We start from the raw sequence: 22,482 nt of genomic DNA, 5'->3' as shown, positions 1-22,482 counted from the left end.
TGCTGTAAGCATCCTACCCATCTAGTATTTCCAGGTCCATTATTCAGATTATATAATAATTAAGGTTCCCGGTTTTTCTTTGTTACTGATTTTTACAGATAAATACAGACAAAACAATATGGTTTCTGTCTATATTTATTGTTAAAAGTGGAAAAATACAAAAACTTGTGATTCTTGTGAGTAACTCTCCATGCCCTCCGTCATGAATTCCAGACCAAGAGCTGAGCAGATACGAGCATGAGGAGTTGAAAAACAGGATGGGATTTCCTTAAATACAGGCTCATGATTGCATATATTTGTATATAATACTCAGAGTTTTCTGTGGGTGCAGTGTTTTATTATATGTGGCTGCTTAGTTTGCGAAGATGTGAAAGGCAACAAATTAGGCGTGAATGCCTGTCACTTAAACAAATGTTGAAATGTAAAATTTTACAACTCCTTTATTCCCAAAACACAAAATAAATATGGTAAATACAGATAGGTTGAGCAAAAAAAAATATGGATAAATACAGACGGAAATGTTAAAAAAAGAAATACCATAACACCAGGAGCCCTAATAATAATGTAGCTTTAAGGTGTCAGGCCACTCCCATTTGTAAAGATTAGCTGTTTGTGCTACATAAGGCCTTACATATTGGGTACAAGGCCTAGTTACCTTGTGTCCTGATACAGGTATTGACTCCATGTGAGGTTGGCATCTCATTCAGTCAATAGGTATGGCCAGTATTGGACTGTTTAAATGGGTTTGTGGAGGTGTCCCCATTGTCCCCGCATATTCCTACTATGTGGTATTTGAAGGCTATAACGGAAAGACATCCAACAATGGCAGTCAGTACATGTATATTTGTGCTTACCATGCATTTCCATGCCATTGATATGTGGACAAATCACTTTTATCCCAATACCTTTGTTGAGGAGAGGTAAGTGGCTAGGTTGCTCTGCCCTTTGACAATGTGCAATGTCCATGCTAGATGTGCCAATGCCCTACCAATAGGAGTGCAACAAATGGTATTAGCTGCCTACATCATGTCTCAATGATTTCTTGGGGAGGGATCTTGTAGAGAGGGACAGTCATTGCTATCCTTAGCCTAGCTGATGTGGGCAGTTTGGACAGGAATTGAAATTGGCTCACCTCATATTTAAAGGTGTCTTGATTTAGCTGTACTACTATTTCTCATACAGGCGTTGTTGTTGTGGGATATGTTGTCAGTACAATGGCTATCGTGTAGGTGCATGTGCACATCATGGGGCATATTTATACTCTGTTTGCGCCGTATTTGCGTAATTATTTTTACCCAAATTTGGCGCAAAGCTAACACCATATTTATACTTTGACACTAAACCCGTCTAACATCAAAATATCCCAGTGTGCGTAATTTTCTGGATGTGTAAAACCGCCTTGCGTTAATGAGATGCAAGGTAGGCGTTCCCGTCCATAAAATTACTTAAACACCCGTGCACCATATTTATCCAATCGTGCAAAAATGCAGCACGGCTGGAAAACGGAGACGGATTTGCACCAAAAATTAACACCTGGATCAGGGCAGGCATTAAAATGGGGCAAACACACCAGTACTGAAGGAAAACACACAGAAGCAACAAAGAGCTCAAAAAGGAAGACATGGAAGTGCTATTCATCCAGCATGCATGAAGACGCAGAGCACAGGAGCAACAGCAGCAGCTTCTACCACACCAACAGGGACCCCAAAGGCAACCCTGAAGACAGGAGAGGATATTCAAGACCATGACAACCCTTCAGGGCCTAAGGGAACATGACATCATCCAGGGGTACAAACTAAACTGGAAAGCCATACAGCAGCTGCTGCGCCACATTGAGCCACAGTTGGCACCCAGCTTGCAGACACCCCACATCATTTCATCAGAGACCAAGCTGCTAGCTGTCCTGCACATGTTGGCAAGTGGCTCTTTTCAAACCACTGGTGCCCTGGTTGCTGGGATTTCACAGCCCTCATTCTCTGCCTTCCTTCCCAAGGTACTGGATGCCATCATCTCCCTCACACCCCGCCACATCAGCTTCCCCAACACACAGCAGAAGCAGCAGGAGACCAAACAGGGCTTCTTTCAAAATATTGGCTTCCCGCACATGCTTGGTGGCATTGACTGCACAGATGTACGGATTGTGCCACCTGCTGCAACGGAGCATCTATACCGCAACAGGAAGCACACACACTACATCAATGTGCAGACCATTGTGGATCACCGTGGATTGATCACCAACATCGTGGCAAAGTATCCTGGGAGTGTACATGATTCATTCATCTTCCGCCACAGCACCATCAATCAACACTTCCAGGATGGACGATATGGCAATTGCCTACTTGTTGGTAAGTACAGAAACCTAGTAATATATACACAGAGCACAGCAACCCTGTAGGACTCACAACACATACACCACAACATTGACACGTGGTCAGGAAGACACTGAGGTTGTGACACTGGTAGTCATATTGATATCCTGACCCAATGGGATACACACCTATGGACAAATGACAGTTGCAAATAACAACAGATGCCACTCCAGAGCTACAAGGGACTAATTTAAAACCACACAGTGACAATGACATGGCCTTAACTGGCAGTACAACTTGGAAGATGAATCTTCAATATCACATCAATAACACTCAATCACACACCCTTCCAAGCAATACGTACTGTGTAAGGGGTGTGTAATGTGTTTCGCTGCAGGTCAAACACCATGAGACACATAGCATGCTGATGCTGACTCTAATGAAGGTGACATGGAATCATTGAGGCAGTATCAACATCTCACATCACTCCTGGGGTGACATTGCCCACTAGCAATCAGGAAATGGACTTGCTATGAGCACATATTGATGTGACACTAATGCAAAGTGCACACCGCTACTCATACAGATTGAGACAATTAAACATATACATAACAGGCACATGGACCTTCTGACACTTAAACCTTCACCCCCACAACCAAGTTAGCCAGCTTACCTGGAGCAGTTTCAGTAGTGTAGGTACACGTTTGCAAATGAGCCAACTCGGTGAGGGCACAAAAATAGGTTTGCATAGGACTTGTCACACATGGGATATTTGTGCATTGTCAATTGTGAACACTTTAGTGCTACTAACTTATGGAGATGTGTTGTACATTTTCACCTAGCCAAATCATAGGGCCTCACTGTTGTATTTCACATGCAATTACATGTGTCGAATTGGATGAGATGTTCAGCCCATATAGTGCAACCATGTTACCACCACAGTGGAATCGATTGTGTGTGTGGAAGTATCATGTCACCTCCAGTGAAGGCACATGTACACTTCTTTCACATGACATAATGCATGGAAAATACACAATGAACTGCAAGTTTACAAATATACTGCTGATATCAGGTCAATCATCCAAACACCAGTTTTGATAGTTAAGCAACCCAATGCAGAAAGAACATCTTAGAAGCCTAGGATCCCACACAATAACACAAACACAGATGAGTCACAGACGACACAAGATAACAACTGCCATGCAAAGTGAAAATAAAGGTGCAACCAACAACAAAATATGTACCCTCATTTTCTCTTTCAGCTGATCAGGGTTACGGGATCCAGCCATGGATCATGACCCCATTTGCCAACCCAAGCACAGCAGCGGAGCGTGCCTATAATGAGGCACATCGGAGGACACGCACCATAGTTGAGAGGACTTTTGGCATCCTGATGTCCAGATTCAGGTGCCTGCACATCACCGGAGGCTGCCTCCTATATTCACCTGAAATGGTCTGCAAGATCATTTTGACCTGTGCCATCCTGCACAACATTTATGTAAGAAGGAACATTCCCTTCTATGAAGCAGACCCACAAATGCCTGAAGAGGAGGAAGAGGAGGATGCTGTCCGTGAAAATGAGGGGGACCATCCAAACACTGCTGCAGGATTGCGTCGGAGACAACACATTGTACAAAACTTCTTCTAACTATAGTCACCATCACCACTTTGTTATTATATGTCATCAAACACCTACCTTCATCACTCAGTCATGCTCTGGGTCATTTTTATGCATAACATGATCCCTAGGAATCATAATCAAAGTTTAGCCTCGTGGAGCATTGCAGAAATACAGATTAGGATACTGAAAAAGCCACATCACATTTGATGGGTATGAATGTACACCCAACATCACACACAGTGTAAATGACATATATCCTGTATATTTCACATGTGAAGGGCAATATCAGAGTACCACAGCTATGAGACATATCCATGTTGCCAACATGGTCCATTCCCGGCACATGACACACAACTAAGACACCATCAATCAAAAGGAAAAAAAGTGTCTCATACATGACGCAGTGGATGTGCTATTGCATTGGTAACAGGAATGTATGATCAGACCCTTGACAGCAGTAAGTGTGACATCAGCTATCTCTGCAAGGAGCATGTGTGACAAGAAGTCCATCTTAGCTGAAAAAGGATAACACGAGTGCCCCAAGTATGACAAGCATTGCTCACAAAACATGCCCTGCGCAGTCCCTCCCAGGTAATAAGTCCTGCCTCTGCCATGTTTTAAGTCTCTCCCCACACTTGTCTAGGGGGACCTGTAAATGGATTATCTGTAGCCTGAGATTTCTCAGCTACACACACCCAGAATCCCATTCTGACTCCTGTGTGATTCCCACTTCAAGAGGGCATGCCATAGTCATAGTTCATCAGTCTGTATGGACTTCAGGTCAAATAATGCACTGCCTGGTAGTCAGTAAGACCTGTAATCAGCTGTCCATTGCTTCCCATGTGAAAGGTCCACTTGGCCCTTTGAACTTGACTCTCAACTTGTGAGAGACTGAAGCTGCACGCAGCTGTGGGCACTACCATGCAGATCAGGCATTTGACTCTGCCCTGCTCTTGCTGCTTCCTGGAACTGCTTAGAAGCTGCCATTTTCTGAATCTCCTTGTTGTGTATTGGCGTACAAATCACTTGTGTACCAGAGCCCTTGGGGGATTGTGTAACAGTGCAGACCACAGCAGAAAATGTTTTTTGTTCCCATAGTGTTGTTCCTGCTTGTCCCAGTCAGAGTCTGCTCACTGTGTATTTGCCTTGTTCATGTTTGTTCCTGACAGAGCCTGCATCCCGTTAGCCGGACTGGTTCCAGTCTTTGAGTTAACCATAGAGGTTCCTTGTGGCTACATTTGTCTCATAGCTGCTTTTCATGCCCTCTGTTTCCTCCTGGGATATTGTGCCTGGTAGGTCAACGATGAATCCTCAAATGTACAGTATAGTTTAATCAGTTTACTTATCATATTCTGTTCTGGGACATGTATTCAAATGGCCTACTCCAGCCCCCATCCCTTGTCTGGTTTTGCATGTATTCATTAGTGCCAAACAGTGACAGTGTGCTATGGCTGTATGCATGGATTTGGTACGGTGCCTACAGCACAACAAAGAAGGGTTGCCAATGTGTATGTAAGGACAAAACATGTGTGTGCCCTGACAGTCCAGACACAGATTCACTTCTGCCGCCGCCTTCTGGTGGGACTTGTGTGTTGACTAGCTGTGAGATTAATCAGCACAGAGGCACTGATGTTCCCTGTTGCAGTGGGAATTTTAGAGCCCACCCTGTGTACAAATATTGTGAAGAAACCTGCCTGTTTCCTATTACTGATCCATAACGTATTTGAGCACACCACGGTTGCTCTGTCGTCAGCCTTCTAAAAGTTCTGCTGTGCCATAGCTGGGCTATCACCATGTGTGTTGTTAGTTTATCTTTGGTTTTAGGGCAAATCTGCTTTGAAGGATACTCTGTTAATTGAGGGAATGGCTCCCCAGACTCATGACTAGACCAGCACAAAACTATGACAACATGGAGGCCAATACTGACACATGGTACTCATGGCCACACACTTTAACTGAACACCTTTGTGCAATGAACCACTGGAAATATGTGAACACATGCAGCATGGTCTGCTGGTCCTCCACAGCCACAGGAGAAACATGACTCAAACTGTGTTGTACCAAAACATTTTTGGATTGGAGTTGGGATTCTGTGTCACAAACACTGTACTTACCTAGCATGTTCAAATGCCTGACTCATGGGTAGTATGCACACAAGTGACCATGAAATTGTATCCAACATTTCCTTACATGTGATGGCTTACATTTTTGACATTGCCATTATCAACTGTCCTCTATCTATCCTGTGTATAGTTTGACATGGAAGATGTTTTATCCCTAAAGACAGGGAAGTTCACACAGCATAAGACGCAACAGATATGACAAACACATATCATGACTGATGTACCTCCATGAATGGCACCTGATGGTTATCCACAATTACAACACATGCATACAAACACATTATGCAAAACACTTCTTGTGACGTTCACACAGAGGCACAACAACAATTGAAATAGCCAATTCACAGACATAAACACACAGGCCATGAGTGAATTATTTAAGTTGTGTAGCCTTGCTATCCTCTATTGATGCAACACCTGCTCAAACTAGGAAATACCAATTTTAATTCCAAAAGTTGTTTTGCTGTTGCATCAGTGAAGAGTGCTAATCCGGCACAACATGAGTATTATGGTCCGCAGTAGTGTGGTCTGCCACATGTGCTCAAACATTAGAATACACACAGCAAGCCATAACATCCTATCTTTGTATAGTTATAGCCTTCATGTATGATAAAAATGAGAAACATGATACAAACACAGTTATAGACAGATATTTTGATGCAAAAGCGTAAAAAAAGATGCATATGCGTCAAAATATGACGCATATGCGTTAAAAAATGACGCTCACACCCATTATACATCGATTGGTACCTAGCGTTAATTCCAACACTGCACTGCATGAAATCGGTTATCCATTAAAAAAATATTGATCCTTGAATGTGGGGGAAATTTTAAGCATATGCGTCAAAAAGTTTGGCGTAAATCCCATAAGCGTCATAAAATTCCACGCATCATAATAAAAATGCACCGCATTTGAGACAGGAAGTGATGTAATAGGATATCCTGTTTACAGAAATGGTACAGTTGGTGTACTTTCACTTTGCACTCAGTGATTCTTCTAGACTGTGTGGCTGTGTAGAGAGTTGTGTCTGTCAATATTGTGCTTTTGTCTCCTGTGTGCCATTTCCATTGTCATCTGTTGTTTTTATAAGTGTCTGTGTAAATCAGTGTAAGTGTGTTTTTGTCATTTTTTGTGATTAAATTTGTCTTTGTACTGTTGGGAGTGTGTAGTGGGTATTGTTAGTTGGGGTATTGTTGGGCTGTTTGTGGGTTCTTTAAGTTTCATTTCCACACCTCCTTTCCCTGTATTTCCCTCTTTTCCCTTTCCTATCCCTATTATTTTTGAGATGTTGGGAAGGCCACGTCTGGGGAGAATGGGTGAGAAGGTGCTGGGGGCTTTTATTTGGCTGGTGTGCCACTTCCTCCCCCTGATGTTAGAGGCTGGTGGCAGGGTGATACAGGGGTATCACACCGATGATAGGAGGCCCAGGTGGTCAAAGGTGCTGTTCCACCTAAAGAGACTGTACAACAACCAGCGCAAGGACCAGCAACTTAAACATCGCTGGGCTGACCTGGTGGCCAGAGAGCAAGACCTGCTGGACCACCTGGGTGTAGTGATTGGTGGCCCTGTTGGTGAGTACAAATTAGACTAATGTGTACAGTTAAATGCTCTGTAGTGACAGTAGCAGATTTTGTGACATATTGCGTGCAATGTTTGTGGACATGTGGAATGCAAGTTGAACAAACTGTGGCCCTGATGAATACTATTTTTGCTACGCATTACCGTCATTTGTTGAAGCAAAAGCTGCACAAACTTACATAATACAACTTTATCTTGTTAATAAGTGCTGCTTTGATGTCAATAGATGATGGTAATGAGCCACAAACAAAAGTATTATTCAGGGCCTGTGAGTGTACCAGGAATGAGATGAATTTCACATGCTAATGCAAGTAACCAAAGTAGTCCCCCAATTTTTTAATACATGTCTGCACAGTATTCATGGCCCTACGTACAAATATCTTCCTAACCTCTGTTAATGTCTTAGGCTGACTTGGTTTGTGCAGCATTTAAAATATTTATGGATGTCAATGTAATGCACACTTGATATTATCTACGTTTTTGGTGCTATTCCCATAGTTATAGCGTAAACAAATTAAGCAAATGCTACACATAAAAAAAGATAACATCTGGCCCTAAGTTCCATGCTTCTATGTGTTTACGTCTGGACAGATAATCTTTCACATGGCCAAACGTAATTGTGCTTGGATTCTACCAGATTGCAGTAGCAGTACACAGGATCTTCTTGTGGCTTTTCGGAGTAGGCGTAGATTTCATATCATTGAGTAGCATGGCCCAACAACAATTTTGGCTTGGGCACAATTTCTGGTACAAAGCTGGTGCTTTTACCATCTGTGTCACTTTATAGCCAAACATTTTTATAAAGTTAATGGGTCATTATTGGATCTCTGAACTTTGTGAATGCATGGTCAGAAAATATTTATTTGGATGTTGTTGTGCAAGGGACCACTGACTGCTTCCATTATACATTTAAAGTGAACAAATAGTTTGGTAGTTTACATTTGGTACACCCCTGTTGATCTAGTGCAGCATATGTTCAATTGTTAACTTCTCAGTATAAAGGCTATCACAGACATAGTTGTATGCTAAGATCAGCAGGTCAGCATTCCTGTGAGTGCTGCCATTCCCAAGGTGCATACAAATAGAGACCTATGTCATCAAGATTGCTGAACTAGGACATTTGCTAAACCATGTTTCAATTAGGGGACAGTGTCAGTTTGGTTGTATAACCACAGATCACCCAACGTGGCAAATGGAAGATAATGAATGTGGCAAACTGTGATCTACAATACCTGATATAGGTACACAGGGCCCTGAGTAACACATTTCAGGTGTAATGACTACACCTGTGCCCATGCATTCTGTCACGGATGATCAAATTAGACACTGTCAGCAGATATTTCTTTGTTGTTTTGATTTGGATAAATGGCCAATCCATGTTTAGCGTAACATTGTCATCAAGTAACACACAGGATCCCTGCCATCATGATGTCATAGGGGGCATATACGGCTCTGGGTACACTGCCAATGTGGCATATGTGGCATATGTAACCTAAATACAACAAAGGCACACATATAATGGACCGTAGAAAGCACAATAATTCCAGAACAAAACTCAACTCACATGAGCATCACACAGTAACTCATTGTCCCTTGATGCACAAGCCACAATACCTGAGTGTCTGGTATTGCAGTGCACCAGGAATGTGGCTTTGCATGTCTCTCATAACAACAAATGATGAAATGGAGTACCCTCTAGAAATAATTCTGCACAAAACTGAGTAATCATGTTTGGCACCACATGATTGTTAGAGCCTGTGCATGTGTGCATATGTGTGTCTATCACTCACTGGAGTGACAGGGTCAATGCATGTTTGCAGTAGTATGTCTGTTGGGGTGTCTACATGCCTGATGTGCTGCTCTATCATATAAAATGTCAGACACAATAATTTATTGATCCAAGTTCTGTACAGGGAGCAGACATTGAGCACATTTCACCCTTCCATGTTTTACAGGTGGACCAGCCCCCTACACAATTGATGAAGTGGCTCGATTTGCAGACCCAGATATATTCAGTAAGTGTTGATATGTTTGTCCTGTGTTGTGTTTGCCGCTGTTGTGTCCTGTGTGTTGGACTCATTGCAAGTTATGATGTGCTGGCACATGATCTGGTATGTGACTTGACTGGAGTTTGACGTTTTGTTCTATGTTTGAGTTGGACAATCTGTGGCGGAGAGTCATATATTGGGAGTCGAGTGCTGTGCTATAGGCATGGGCAGGTGAACAGGGTGATATTTGTTGCTACATGTATGCCAATGATTAATTTGGAGGTGGCCATTTTCATGCTTTAGTCAGCAAGTCATACCCTGATTCACACAGACCGTGTGATGCCGAAATATTACCCGCAGACTTAAGCATCCCTGTTAGCTAATGAACATGTAGGACTATATGTTTGACTTCCTAGCAGCATATAGCTCCACATGTGGTGCTCCGTTTATGTGGCACTTGAGTGGAATGTCATAGGTGTGCATGCAGCTCAAGCCCAGATGTGTGCTTGCATCTATGTGCTTGTTTTTGGAAAGGTATCAGTGAGATCAAATGATGCTGACAATTGTCCGCAATTAGGAACATAAATGTGGCTGTGATTGTCCAGTGTTTGAGTCAATCCTAGTTGGCAGCCCTCCTTACCTGTGCTGGACTGACTAAACTCACGGACAGCTGTCCAAAGCTTACTGGCTGTCCTTGATGTTTGAAAGTATGTGTTGCATGTCCACCACCCCCTGAGGCACAGGGTTAGGGTTATGAAATATGTGTACCTACGTGTGAGGATCCCAGTGTAGAAGACAGACATGTAATTCCAACATTCATTTGTTCCAACCTAGGATACCCCCTCATGATTAGCAACTGCATACCATCCAGGTAATTCCATTTACAAATCATAGGTCTTGTGGGCCTTGATTGTCATCCAGAAGATTGTCATTAGTTGGCCTGTCACATTTGGAGTACTTGCAGCATTTGTTATGTGACTAATAGCAGTACAATGATGCACAGATCATTTAAGTAGGTACACACCTTTTTGTGCATTGCTGTGCTGTTAGATAGTAGATGTATAGGCTGCATTTGTCTGTCATTCCTCCGGGACATTCTATGATCTGTACTGTGATTTGGACTGTTTCAGCTATTTTTGAGGAAGTGTTACAATATCATCTGTAGATGTGTCACACAATGATGTCACTAATGTTTGGCTTTCTTTATCTTTCCAGCTGCCAGCACGAATGCCCATATGATCAGGGAATTCCAGAGGCATGCAATGCGTTACCGCCACATACTAGATGTGGAGTCTGGGTTCTGCAATATGGCACGGCGTTATCGCCATGAGAGAGCCATAGGGGTCTGGAGGGCATTTGCCCAAGGGGGGCCAGCCTTGCCCACAACAGCCACCACCACCAGCAGTACAACACAGACCAAAGTCGCCCAAAGGATGACAGCCACTGTTGCAGGTCCATCAACCTCATCTGCTCCAGACCCACAGACAGCAGCTCCTGCACCTCCCCCTCCAAGCACGGCACCGGCACCAGCAGTGCCATCAACTAGTGGAACACAGACAACCCTAGCTGCTGTGATAGACAATGCAGAATTTCAGTCCATGAGATGTGACATGCAAAGGATGTTGCGCAGGATGGACAGGCTTCAGCAGGAGGTGCCCGCAATAACAGGAGACTGCGGGGTATTAAGAAGATACTGCGGAGGGCCAATTTGTGACTGTTGGATCCTCAGCCATGACACCCTCCCCTCCCTCCTCTTTCCTGGTTCTTATCTTTAGTGGGCTTAGGGGGCTTAGTGTTAGGTTAGAGTAGGCTGTTAGTTTAGTTAGTATAAGTGGGTTGGCGGTGGAGGGAGTTATATTATTACATGTGTTTTTTGTGTGATGATGTTGGGGTTTATCTGTATTAAAAGAAAATATAAAACAAAATATAAAAATATAAAAAACACAAAATCCCCCCCAAAAAATATTTGTTTAGGATAAGATAGTATGTGTTTAGGTTAGTGTATGTTGTCCTACATGTGTCCCGTCATATAAGGGAGGGGTGGAGGGTTGATGTTTAGAGTGTTTAGTTAAATGTGATAGGTAAGTTTAGATTAGTGTAGTTAGGGCCAGTTGTGGGTAATGTGTAGTTAGGATAGGTTAGGTTAGTTAAGGTGTTTCCCCTAGTTTTAGTATCCTTTATTACTGTTAAATAAAGTTTTAGGTACTCCTTTGCAGTATGTGTCATATGATTGGGGATCAGGGTCTTGGCATGGGTGAACAGTGTTGATTTAGTATTTGCATTTGTGTTCCATCCTGCATCCGAATCCCATTATTGACATGGTTATTCCCAATTCCTACTGTTCTGGCACATTGGCAGCTACACCAAAGCTACTTCTCTATGCACCTGCCATCCATTGCACCCACCACTCAAGGCTACTATGGTTGCCAATGTGTTGTGAAGTTTGGATGTGTTTTAAATCTGTCATCGTTTGAGTCCTGAATTTTAATCTTGGGCACTGTGGTACGTCTGCCTGTAGCCTGATGTTCATGTGAACCCTGATAAGGTGAGTGATGGTATAATCTTATGTAGTATTGTATACAGAATTCACACCTAACGTTTCTTATGTTGTACTCCCAGGTTACATAATTGTCCATACACTCGCACACATCCATTCCTGCTGTATGGTGTGTGTGTGTGTGTGTGTGTGTGATGAAAGTTTATAGTCAGATGTCACATACATAAAGATTGTCTTGAAGGGAATGTTGGCCACATTGATTTTCAGCTTATACATACCTTTAAGCAGACGTTTTCAGTCCTACACAGCATTATACTGTTTGTTTTCATTTCACTTGAGATATAAGCCTCAGGAAGTGCAGATGATGATACAATCCAGGCCCCAGTGCATAGTTATCAGCCCTCAATCTTTCAACGCAGTTGTATTGACATTCTATGGTCATTGACATGTGACATACATCACTAATCTCCTACACAGTTGATGTGTCACATTACACAGAGGCAAAGTGGTAGTGTAAGTGCTATTTATTTTAAAGTGCTGTAGTGCAATAATTACATAGTCCAGGATTGTGATTCCATTAGTGTGACGCCTTCTATTGTGATGCAACACAAGTGCAATGGGACATGTCATTGGACATGCTGGGGTGAAGTGTCATACAGTGTAGAGGGACATGAATTGCCAATGAGGTAGTGAGAGACAATCACAGAGCATAGTGTCAAGGTAAACAGTGTGCTGGAGATCAGTGCGTGTGACCAACTGTATCAAGACTGGCATGTTAACAAGCACAGTACCTAGGATAGCAGTGCCCATGTGGCATGGACTGGTGCTCCTGGGTACTCCTACGGGTGAAGGTGATCTGTTCCACATCTTCATCTTCTGATGTGTGTCGTCTCCTCTTCCCTTGGTGGTGGTGGGTTTGAAGGGGCAACACACACTTCAGTGTTTGAAGACGTGGAGTCAGAATTCCCAGTAGCTGCCAACTGTGGGGCTATTAAGGGCATTACTGCAGCAAGGAGCAGCTGCTGGTTCTTGAGTATAGCAGCTACATCACTGTGGTAGGCATCCAGGTCGGCTCTGAGGGGGCCATGATTGCATTCATGCTTGCAGTGAAAACTTTGGGATGCCAGGTGTTGTGGCAACTCCCTTACTGCTGTGGTGAATTCCCTGACACATTGTTGTAGTCCTTGCAGGATGTATGGTAGTGCTTGCATGGCTGCCGCCTGTTGTGCAGATGACATCATGCACGTGCACATCCCCTTAAGGTTGACTGCAACATTTTGCATCCCCACCCGCACATCCTTGGCCAGCTCCCGCTGTACTCCAACTACAGTCCTCTCAAAGATGGTACCAGTGTCCTCAGAGTCCTCAGCTGGGTTGGTGCTGGCAGGTCATACTATTGGGGTGGTGGGTGGGTCCTCTGTGATGGCTGCTACTTCTGTGCTCCTCCTTGTGACTGAAGGTGGGGTCTGGAGGGTTCCAAGGACATCTTGGAGGGTCTGCTGGCTAATGTTTGTCAGCTCGTCATCCATGTCATCAGGGAAGTCCAGGACGGGCATATCCACAGGAGAGCCATCGCCCTCTGCAATGAGATATTGTACAATTAGTGTGTCTGTGTTGTGGCATTTGTAATGTGACGTTACTGACTTCCTATTAGTGGAACATTGTAATCTTGGTTCCTGTTCATTGTTCCTGTCATGGAGATTAGCATTCTCCCAGGCCTATGCCCCACCTGCATGTCACATGTAGTGTGGGCAGTTTGGGGAATTGTTTGCATCACATCCTCTAGGTGTAGGTTCTGTCCAAATTGTATGTTGCCACCTTATTGTCCTACTCAACCCTCTGTCTACTTCCATTATCATGGTGAGGCCTTGCACTGGCTGTGGATGTTCTGATGCCACTTGCACCACACTTAACAATCTGGAACTGACCCAGTCTAAGATATTTCACATCCACCTATATGTTGCTGAGACCTAGCATATACTATGTATAGCATTGGCATGGCACGATACAGATGTCAGCATTGGTAGTGTGTAATGTTGAGGTTGGGGAATGTGTGCTTCATTGGATTGCAGTGATGGTCCTGGCAGTGTTCCATTTCCTCTTATGACTGTGCGGGTGTGTTTAACTAGCTAGACACATATGTCCTCCCCCTCAATGCTGTTGTCTTAGCAGTATGACAGTTGGGATGTTGCAAGGTGGCATTGCAGCTATTGTAACACAGGCACCGTGTAAAGCATGAAATGTGCAGCATGGGTATAACATTACTGCTGTGTACTTCATAATGTAAGTAACAATACCTGATGTTTATAGCACCCATAGACATAAGCATTTGCGAGGATTTGCACTTTGTTAGGAATTACAGGGAATTGATAACGTTGTGATCCTGAACCCTCTATTTTTGGTGTGTTTGATACATGGGCATGTAACTGCCATATGCTACTTGACCTGCACACACAGCACAGGTGGTAGTGGCAACTGTTGTCAATGGTAAATACCACTTTCGGATATGGCCTGAGACTAGTAATTGAGCCCTAGTTCATGTAGTGACAATACCAGCTGTTGTGTGACAGCAGGCCAGTTTTACGTTGTACCCACCCTCCTGGACTGCCTTTGCCTTTCCAACAGCCTTGGCATGGCACAGTACCCCCCTGCAAAGGTTGTTGGTGTAGTGTTGTGCTGTGCCCCAGGTTTCACCTGCACAGCCCATGCACCGTGCCGTGCCCCTTTGCCCTTTCCACTGCCTAATTATCAAGGCTGGCATGCATTGTGTAGTAGGCATGTCCCCACCCCCTTTACAGTTAACATTTAGGCATTTTTGTCCCCCATGCAACTTACCTTGCATCTGTGTTGTTTCCTGGTAGTCTGCTCTGTCCTGTTCTGAATCCCAGTGATGGTCTCCTCAGGGATGACGGCTGCCACCATCTCCTCCATGTGGTCCAGGGCCTCCTGCGGTGCTGGACTCCCACCTCCAGTGTGCAGTGCTGCCTTCCTGTTCCTTGCCATCTTTTCCTTGGACCTGCCCTTGCAGTCATGCCAGCGTTATTTTCACTCAGTGACTGTTCTCCATACTTCTGCCACACTGTTTACCTTGTCAACAATTTGTTGCAAAATTGCCTCTCTCCTCCCAATTGGGAATTTTGAGGTGACAAAAAGTTGATGCTGGTGTTCCGTCACCTCTTTCACCAGTATTTCATGCTCCTCTGCACTGAACTGGGACTTCCTTTTCTTCTTCTCCCTCTCCTGGGTCTTGTCTGGGTCCCTCTGGCTGGTTCCTGGTCGGTTGTAGTCTTCCTGGGGTCTCTCATGGCTTCTGGGATCCATTTTGGTGCTTTTTGACGCTATTGCGGCGAAAAAAGGTGCGTATCTGGTTTGCGACGTCGTAAACCGGATTACAGTCATTTTTGCAGCGTTAACGTTGTTTTTCTTTACGACGTGGCGCAATTGTTTGAGTAAAAAAATGACTCTAACCCTTGCTTTGTGCCACAGAGCGTCAAAGTATATATTTGACGCCCAGGTGGGGCAAAGAAATGGCATTAGCCGGTGTTAAACCTTTTGAGGCAAAACTGCATCAGCGCAATTTTGCGTCAGAAAGTATAAATATGGCCCCATGTGTACAAGTCTTTTCAGTCGAATATGTTTGTTGTCTGGACTTAGCTAATGGAAACCACATGTCAGAAATGCTGTGTTGGTGTACTCATGTTGTAATGTCGTGGCTCTGATTCTCCATGTCAGGTGGAATATTATGTGCCTTCCTAGGAATTAGTAGGCTGTGTAGGAGGCTGGACTGGCTTGTAGTGAGTACCAAGGGGTACTTGCACCTTGCACCAGGCCCAGTTATCCCTTATTAGTGTATAGGGTGTCTAGCAGCTTAGGCTGATAGATAATGGTAGCTTAGCAAAGCAGCTCAGGCTGAACTAGGAGACGTGTGAAGCTACTACAGTACCACTTAGTGTCATATGCACAATATCATAAGAAAACACAATACACAGTTATACTAAAAATAAAGGTACTTTATTTTTATGACAATATGCCAAAGTATCTTAGAGTGTACCCTCAGTAAGAGGATAGGAAATATACACAAGATATATATACACAATAGCAAAAATATGCAGTATAGTCTTAGAAAACAGTGCAAACAATGTATAATTACAATAGGATGCAATGGGGAAACATAGGGATAGGGGCAACACAAACCATATACTCCAAAAGTGGAATGTGAACCACGAATGGACCCCAAACCTATGTGACCTTGTAGAGGGTCGCTGGGACTATTAGAAAATAGTGAGAGTTAGAAAAATAACCCTCCCCAAGACCCTGAAAAGTGAGTGCAAAGTGCACCAAAGTTCCCCTAAGGACAAAATAGTCGTGTTAGAGGGAGACTGCAAGGAAAACACAAATCAGCAATGCAACAACGATGGATTCCTGTCTGAAGGTACCTGTGGAACAAGGGGACCAAGTCCAAAAGTCACAAGCAGCTCGGAGATGGGCAGATGCCCAAGAAATGCCAGCGGTTGGTGCAAAGAAGCTCTTACTAGGCTGAAGAACTGTGAATACTGCAGGAACGACAAGGGCTAGAGACTTCCCCTTTGGAGGATGGATCCCCCACGCCTTGGAGAGTCGTGCAGAAGTGTTTTCCCGCCGGATGGACGCCAACAAGCCTTGCTACACGCAAATCGTGCGTTTGGCGTTTTTGGACGCTGCTGAGGCCCAGGAGGGACCAGGAGGTCGCAAATTGGACCTGCAGAGAGAGGGGACGTCGAGCAAGACAAAGAGCCCTCACTGAAGCAGGTAGCACCCGGAGAAGTGCCAGAAACAGGCACTACGAGGATGCGTGAAACGGTGCTCGCCGAAGTTGCACAAAGGAGTCCCACGTCGCCGGAGACCAACTTAGAAAGTCGTGCAATGCAGGTTAGAGTGCCGTGGACCCAGGCTTGGCTGTGCACACAGGATTTCCGCCGGAAGTGCACAGGGGCCGGAGAAGCTTGCAAAGTCGCGGTTCCCAGCAATGCAGCCCAGCGAGGTGAGGCAAGGACTTACCTCCACCAAACTTGGGCTGAAGAGTCACTGGACTGTGGGGGTCACTTGGACGGTGTCGCTGGATTCGAGGGACCTCGCTCGTCGTGCTGAGAGGAGACCCAAGGGACCGGAGATGCAGCTTTTTGGTGCCTGCGGTTGCAGGGGGAAGATTCCGTCGACCCACGGGAGATTTCTTCGGAGCTTCTGGTGCAGAGAGGAGGCAGACTACCCCCACAGCATGCACAAGCAGGAAAACAGTCGAGAAGGCGGCAGGATCAGCGTTACAGAGTTGCAGTAGTCGTCTTTGCTACTATGTTGCAGGTTTGCAGGCTTCCAGCGCGGTCAGCGGTCGATTCCTTATCAGAAGGTGAAGAGGGAGATGCAGAGGAACTCGGCTGAGCTCATGCATTCGTTATCTGAAGTTTCCCCAGAGACAGAGACCCTAAATAGCCAGAAAAGAGGGTTTGGCTACCTAGGAGAGAGGAAAGGCTACTAACACCTGAAGGAGCCTATCACAAGGAGTCTCTGACGTCACCTGGTGGCACTGGCCACTCAGAGCAGTCCAGTGTGCCAGCAGCACCTCTGTTTCCAAGATGGCAGAGGTCTGGAGCACACTGGAGGAGCTCTGGACACCTCCCAGGGGAGGTGCAGGTCAGGGGAGTGGTCACTCCCCTTTCCTTTGTCCAGTTTCGCGCCAGAGCAGGGGCTAAGGGGTCCCTGAACCGGTGTAGACTGGCTTATGCAGAATTGGGCACATCTGTGCCCAACAAAGCATTTCCAGAGGCTGGGGGAGGCTACTCCTCCCCTGCCTTCACACCATTTTCCAAAGGGAGAGGGTGTCACACCCTCTCTCAGAGGAAGTTCTTTGTTCTGCCATCCTGGGCCAGGCCTGGCTGGACCCCAGGAGGGCAGCTGCCTGTCTGAGGGGTTGGCAGCAGCAGCAGCTGCAGAGAAACCCCAGGAAGGGCAGCCTGGCAGTACCAGGGTCTGTGCTACAGACCACTGGGATCATGGAATTGTACCAACAATGCCAGGATGGCATAGAGGGGGCAATTCCATGATCATAGACATGTTACATGGCCATATTCGGAGTTACCATGGTGAAGCTACATATAGGTAGTGACCTATATGTAGTGCACGCGTGTAATGGTGTCCCCGCACTCACAAAGTTCAGTGAATTGGCTCTGAACAATGTGGGGGCACCTTGGCTAGTGCCAGGGTGCCCTCACACTAAGTAACTTTGCACCTAACCTTTACCAGGTAAAGGTTAGACATATAGGTGACTTATAAGTTACTTAAGTGTAGTGTAAAATGGCTGTGAAATAACGTGGACGTTATTTCACTCAGGCTGCCGTGGCAGGCCTGTGTAAGAATTGTCAGAGCTCCCTATGGGTGGCAAAAGAAATGCTGCAGCCCATAGGGATCTCCTGGAACCCCAATACCCTGGGTACCTCAGTACCATATACTAGGGAATTATAAGGGTGTTCCAGTAAGCCAATGTAAATTGGTAAAAATGGTCACTAGCCTGTCAGTGACAATTTGAAAGTAATGAGAGAGCATAACCACTGAGGTTCTGGTTAGCAGAGCCTCAGTGAGACAGTTAGGCACCACACAGGGAACATATACATGCACACCTATGAGCACTGGGGCCCTGTGTGACAGGGTCCCAGTGACACATACATATAGGCCACAAACCTATGAGCACTGGGGTCCTGACCAGCAGGATCCCAGTGACACATAACAAACATACTGAAAACATAGTGTTTTCACTATGAGCACTGAGGCCTGGCTATCAGGATCCCAGTGAGACAGTGAAAACAGTGACAAACACCCTGACATACACTCACAAACAGGCCAAAAGTGGGGGTAACAAGGCTAGAAAGAGGCTACCTTCTCACACAACCCCCCCCCAAACGAAGGACAATAAGGCTAACCTTGGCCAGTTGAGACTTTATTGTCTAAGTGGTGATAAGTAGAGAGTAGCTCTGCCATAGACTGGTTACTCCCTTTATCATCCACTATATGGTTACTTCCCTGTGGGGATGTAAACCACCCTGTTTGAAGTTTTTTAGCTAAGCAACAATGTGAAGATGTATTTTCAGAGTTTCTATCAGTAAGTTTTAGTTTAGAGCAGTGGGAATTGTCCACTGAACCTATTTGTAGTGATGGAAATGCCAGACAGGGATGCTGTCTCAGAAAAGCCATAGCTGGGCAAAAACTTTGTCCATCTGGCTGGAAGAGAGAACAGGGATGCTGTTTCTCTTGAGTTGGAGCAGGGCAGGGATGCTGTCCTATGAGCTCCACACTAGGGCAGGGATGCTGTCCTAAGTGTTGTGAGGTAGTGCAGGGTTTTTGCACTAAAGTTTCTCTGGGAGGGTTGGACGGATGCTCCATGTTAACTAAAATGGTGCTGTTTTTCTCACCAATGTTAGTTATCCCACAGAGAGGTACTTCCACCTCAGGGAGTCCAGCTTTGCCAGCTGATGATTCCCTTGGAACAGGTGCCACCCCAGGAGAGGTTTCTCCCACCACAGGAATAGTATCCTGAATGGTAGGGTGGTTAGGGGATACTGTGATACCCTTTTTACCTGTTGATGGAGAGGGATCCTGAGTTTTCAGGCCTTCTCTCCTTTGCTTTTTCATTTCACTTGAAATGAGAGGGAACAATTCCTCAGGGATGCCCAGCATGGCTGCATGGGCATAAAACTCTACATCAGCCCAACCTGAGGCCTCTAGGTCATTACCTAAGAGACAGTCTACAGGTAAGCTAGGTGATACCACCACCTGCTTAGGGCCAGTAACTCCACCCCAACTAAACTGAATTATAGCTAAGGGAAGAAACTTAGTGGAGTTATGGACATCAATAATCTTATACTGTTGTCCAATGATGTGTTGTTCAGGAGGCACTAGGTTTTCAGTCACCAAAGTGAAACTGGCACCTGTGTCCCTGTAGGCCAAGGCCTCAACACCATTTATTGAAACTGTCTGCCTGTACTTATCCATTGTAAGGGGACAAGCAGCCAGTGTGGCAAGGCCAGTGCCACTAGGTGTGACAGAAACTGTCTTGGGACTGATTACATCAGTTTCCACTATGGACCCATAAGTGAACCCAACTACACCCTTTGCTTGACTGTTGCCAGCAGTCCCACCACTAGTACCACTACTGCTAGGGGCACTAGAGCTTGATGTATTAGTGGTGGTAGGCTCAGGGGGTTTACCTGGACAGGACTTATCCCCTGGCCTATGGCCTCTGTTTTTACACACAAAGCACCAAGGCTTTTTAATGTGTGCAGGTTGGGAAGAAGAGGAAGACTTTGTTTTATCCCCACCCTCTGAAGAGTGTTTAAGATTTGAAGTGGGATCTTTGGTTTTACCCTTATCCCCATGCTTATCTTGAGATTTTTCACCATCTTTCTTCTTATTGCCATCTTTGTCACCCCCTGTATGAACTTTTCTGTTCACTCTTGTTCTGACCCATTTGTCTGCCTTCTTTCCCAATTCTTGGGGAGAGGTCAGATCAGAGTCCACCAAGTACTGGTGCAACAAATCAGACACACAATTATTAAGAATATGCTCTCTCAGGATTAAGTTATACAGGCTGTCATAATCAGTAACTTTACTGCCATGTAACCACCCCTCCAAGGCCTTCACTGCCTGGTCAATGAAATCAACCCAGTCTTGTGAAGACTCCTTTTTGGTATCTCTGAACTTTATCCTGTACTGTTCAGTGGTTAAGCCATAACCATCCAGGAGTGCATTCTTAAGAACTTGGAAATTGTTAGCATCATTTTCTTTTACAGTAAGGAGCCTATCCCTACCTTTTCCAGTAAATGATAGCCATAGGATAGCAGCCCACTGTCTTTGAGGGACATCCTGTACAGCACAGGCCCTCTCAAGTGCAGCAAACCACTTGTTAATGTCATCCCCCTCCTTGTAAGGGGGAACTATCTTATGCAGATTCCTGGACTCATGCTCTTTTGCAGGATGACTATGGGGAATACTGCTGCTGCCACCATGGGTATCTAAACCCATTTTCTGTCTTTCCCTCTCTATTTCTAAAGACTGTCTATCCAAATCCAGCTGTTGCTTCTTGAGCTTCAGTCTGGTTTGCTCCACTCTCAATCTATTGAGCTCCCTTTCCAACAATCTGTCATCAGGGTGGGTGGGAGGGACATTTCTAGATACAGAGGTATGATGGGAATGAACAGAAGGAGACCTGTCCCTTACAGAGGGCACCCTAACAGCTTGGCTACCAGTATAATGTGAGAGCACATCATCAGTATGATGTGATTCAACCTCTGTACCAACTATGCTAGACTGTCTAGTAATGGGCAGGCTGAGAAGTTTCTTTCCTGAACCTTTTCCTGGGGGAGTCCCTGGATCAGATTGAGAACCATTAGCTACTTTTTCTACAGATTGGGCACTTATGGCCTTATCCTGTACTCTAAGCATATTAATTAACAGTTCTAAGGAAGGATTCTTCCCTACACTCAAACCTCTCTCTATGCAGAGACTCCTTGCTCCTTTCCAGCTAAGGTGATCATATGCAAGTTTGGACAGTTCAACTTTTTGGCCTGTGCCAGACATTTTTAGAGAGAGTTAAAGTGATAGACAAAAGAGAAAAAAAGTTTTCAGAACTTTTTGGAAAGACAGAAAAAAACTTTTTAAACTTTTAAGAACTTTTTGAAAGTTTTAGAAGTACTTTTCAGCACTTAGAAAAGAGTGAAAAGAGGAAATGCAAAACTTTTTGTCTATGTGTATATACACTGACCTTGTTTTGTATATTTTTCTCTTATGAAAAGTACAATGACAAGAGTGGTAAGTAGTCTCAAAGCACTTATCCCACCACTGCACAACCAATGTAGGAGGCTGGACTGGCTTGTAGTGAGTACCAAGGGGTACTTGCACCTTGCACCAGGCCCAGTTATCCCTTATTAGTGTATAGGGTGTCTAGCAGCTTAGGCTGATAGATAATGGTAGCTTAGCAAAGCAGCTCAGGCTGAACTAGGAGACGTGTGAAGCTACTACAGTACCACTTAGTGTCATATGCACAATATCATAAGAAAACACAATACACAGTTATACTAAAAATAAAGGTACTTTATTTTTATGACAATATGCCAAAGTATCTTAGAGTGTACCCTCAGTAAGAGGATAGGAAATATACACAAGATATATATACACAATAGCAAAAATATGCAGTATAGTCTTAGAAAACAGTGCAAACAATGTATAATTACAATAGGATGCAATGGGGAAACATAGGGATAGGGGCAACACAAACCATATACTCCAAAAGTGGAATGTGAACCACGAATGGACCCCAAACCTATGTGACCTTGTAGAGGG

This window comes from Pleurodeles waltl, chromosome 2_1, assembly GCF_031143425.1.
Source record: "Pleurodeles waltl isolate 20211129_DDA chromosome 2_1, aPleWal1.hap1.20221129, whole genome shotgun sequence".
In the NCBI taxonomy this organism is placed as follows: Eukaryota; Metazoa; Chordata; class Amphibia; order Caudata; family Salamandridae; genus Pleurodeles; species Pleurodeles waltl.
The sequence above is the reverse complement of the archived record's forward strand: the minus strand, read 5'-3'. Positions refer to the sequence as shown.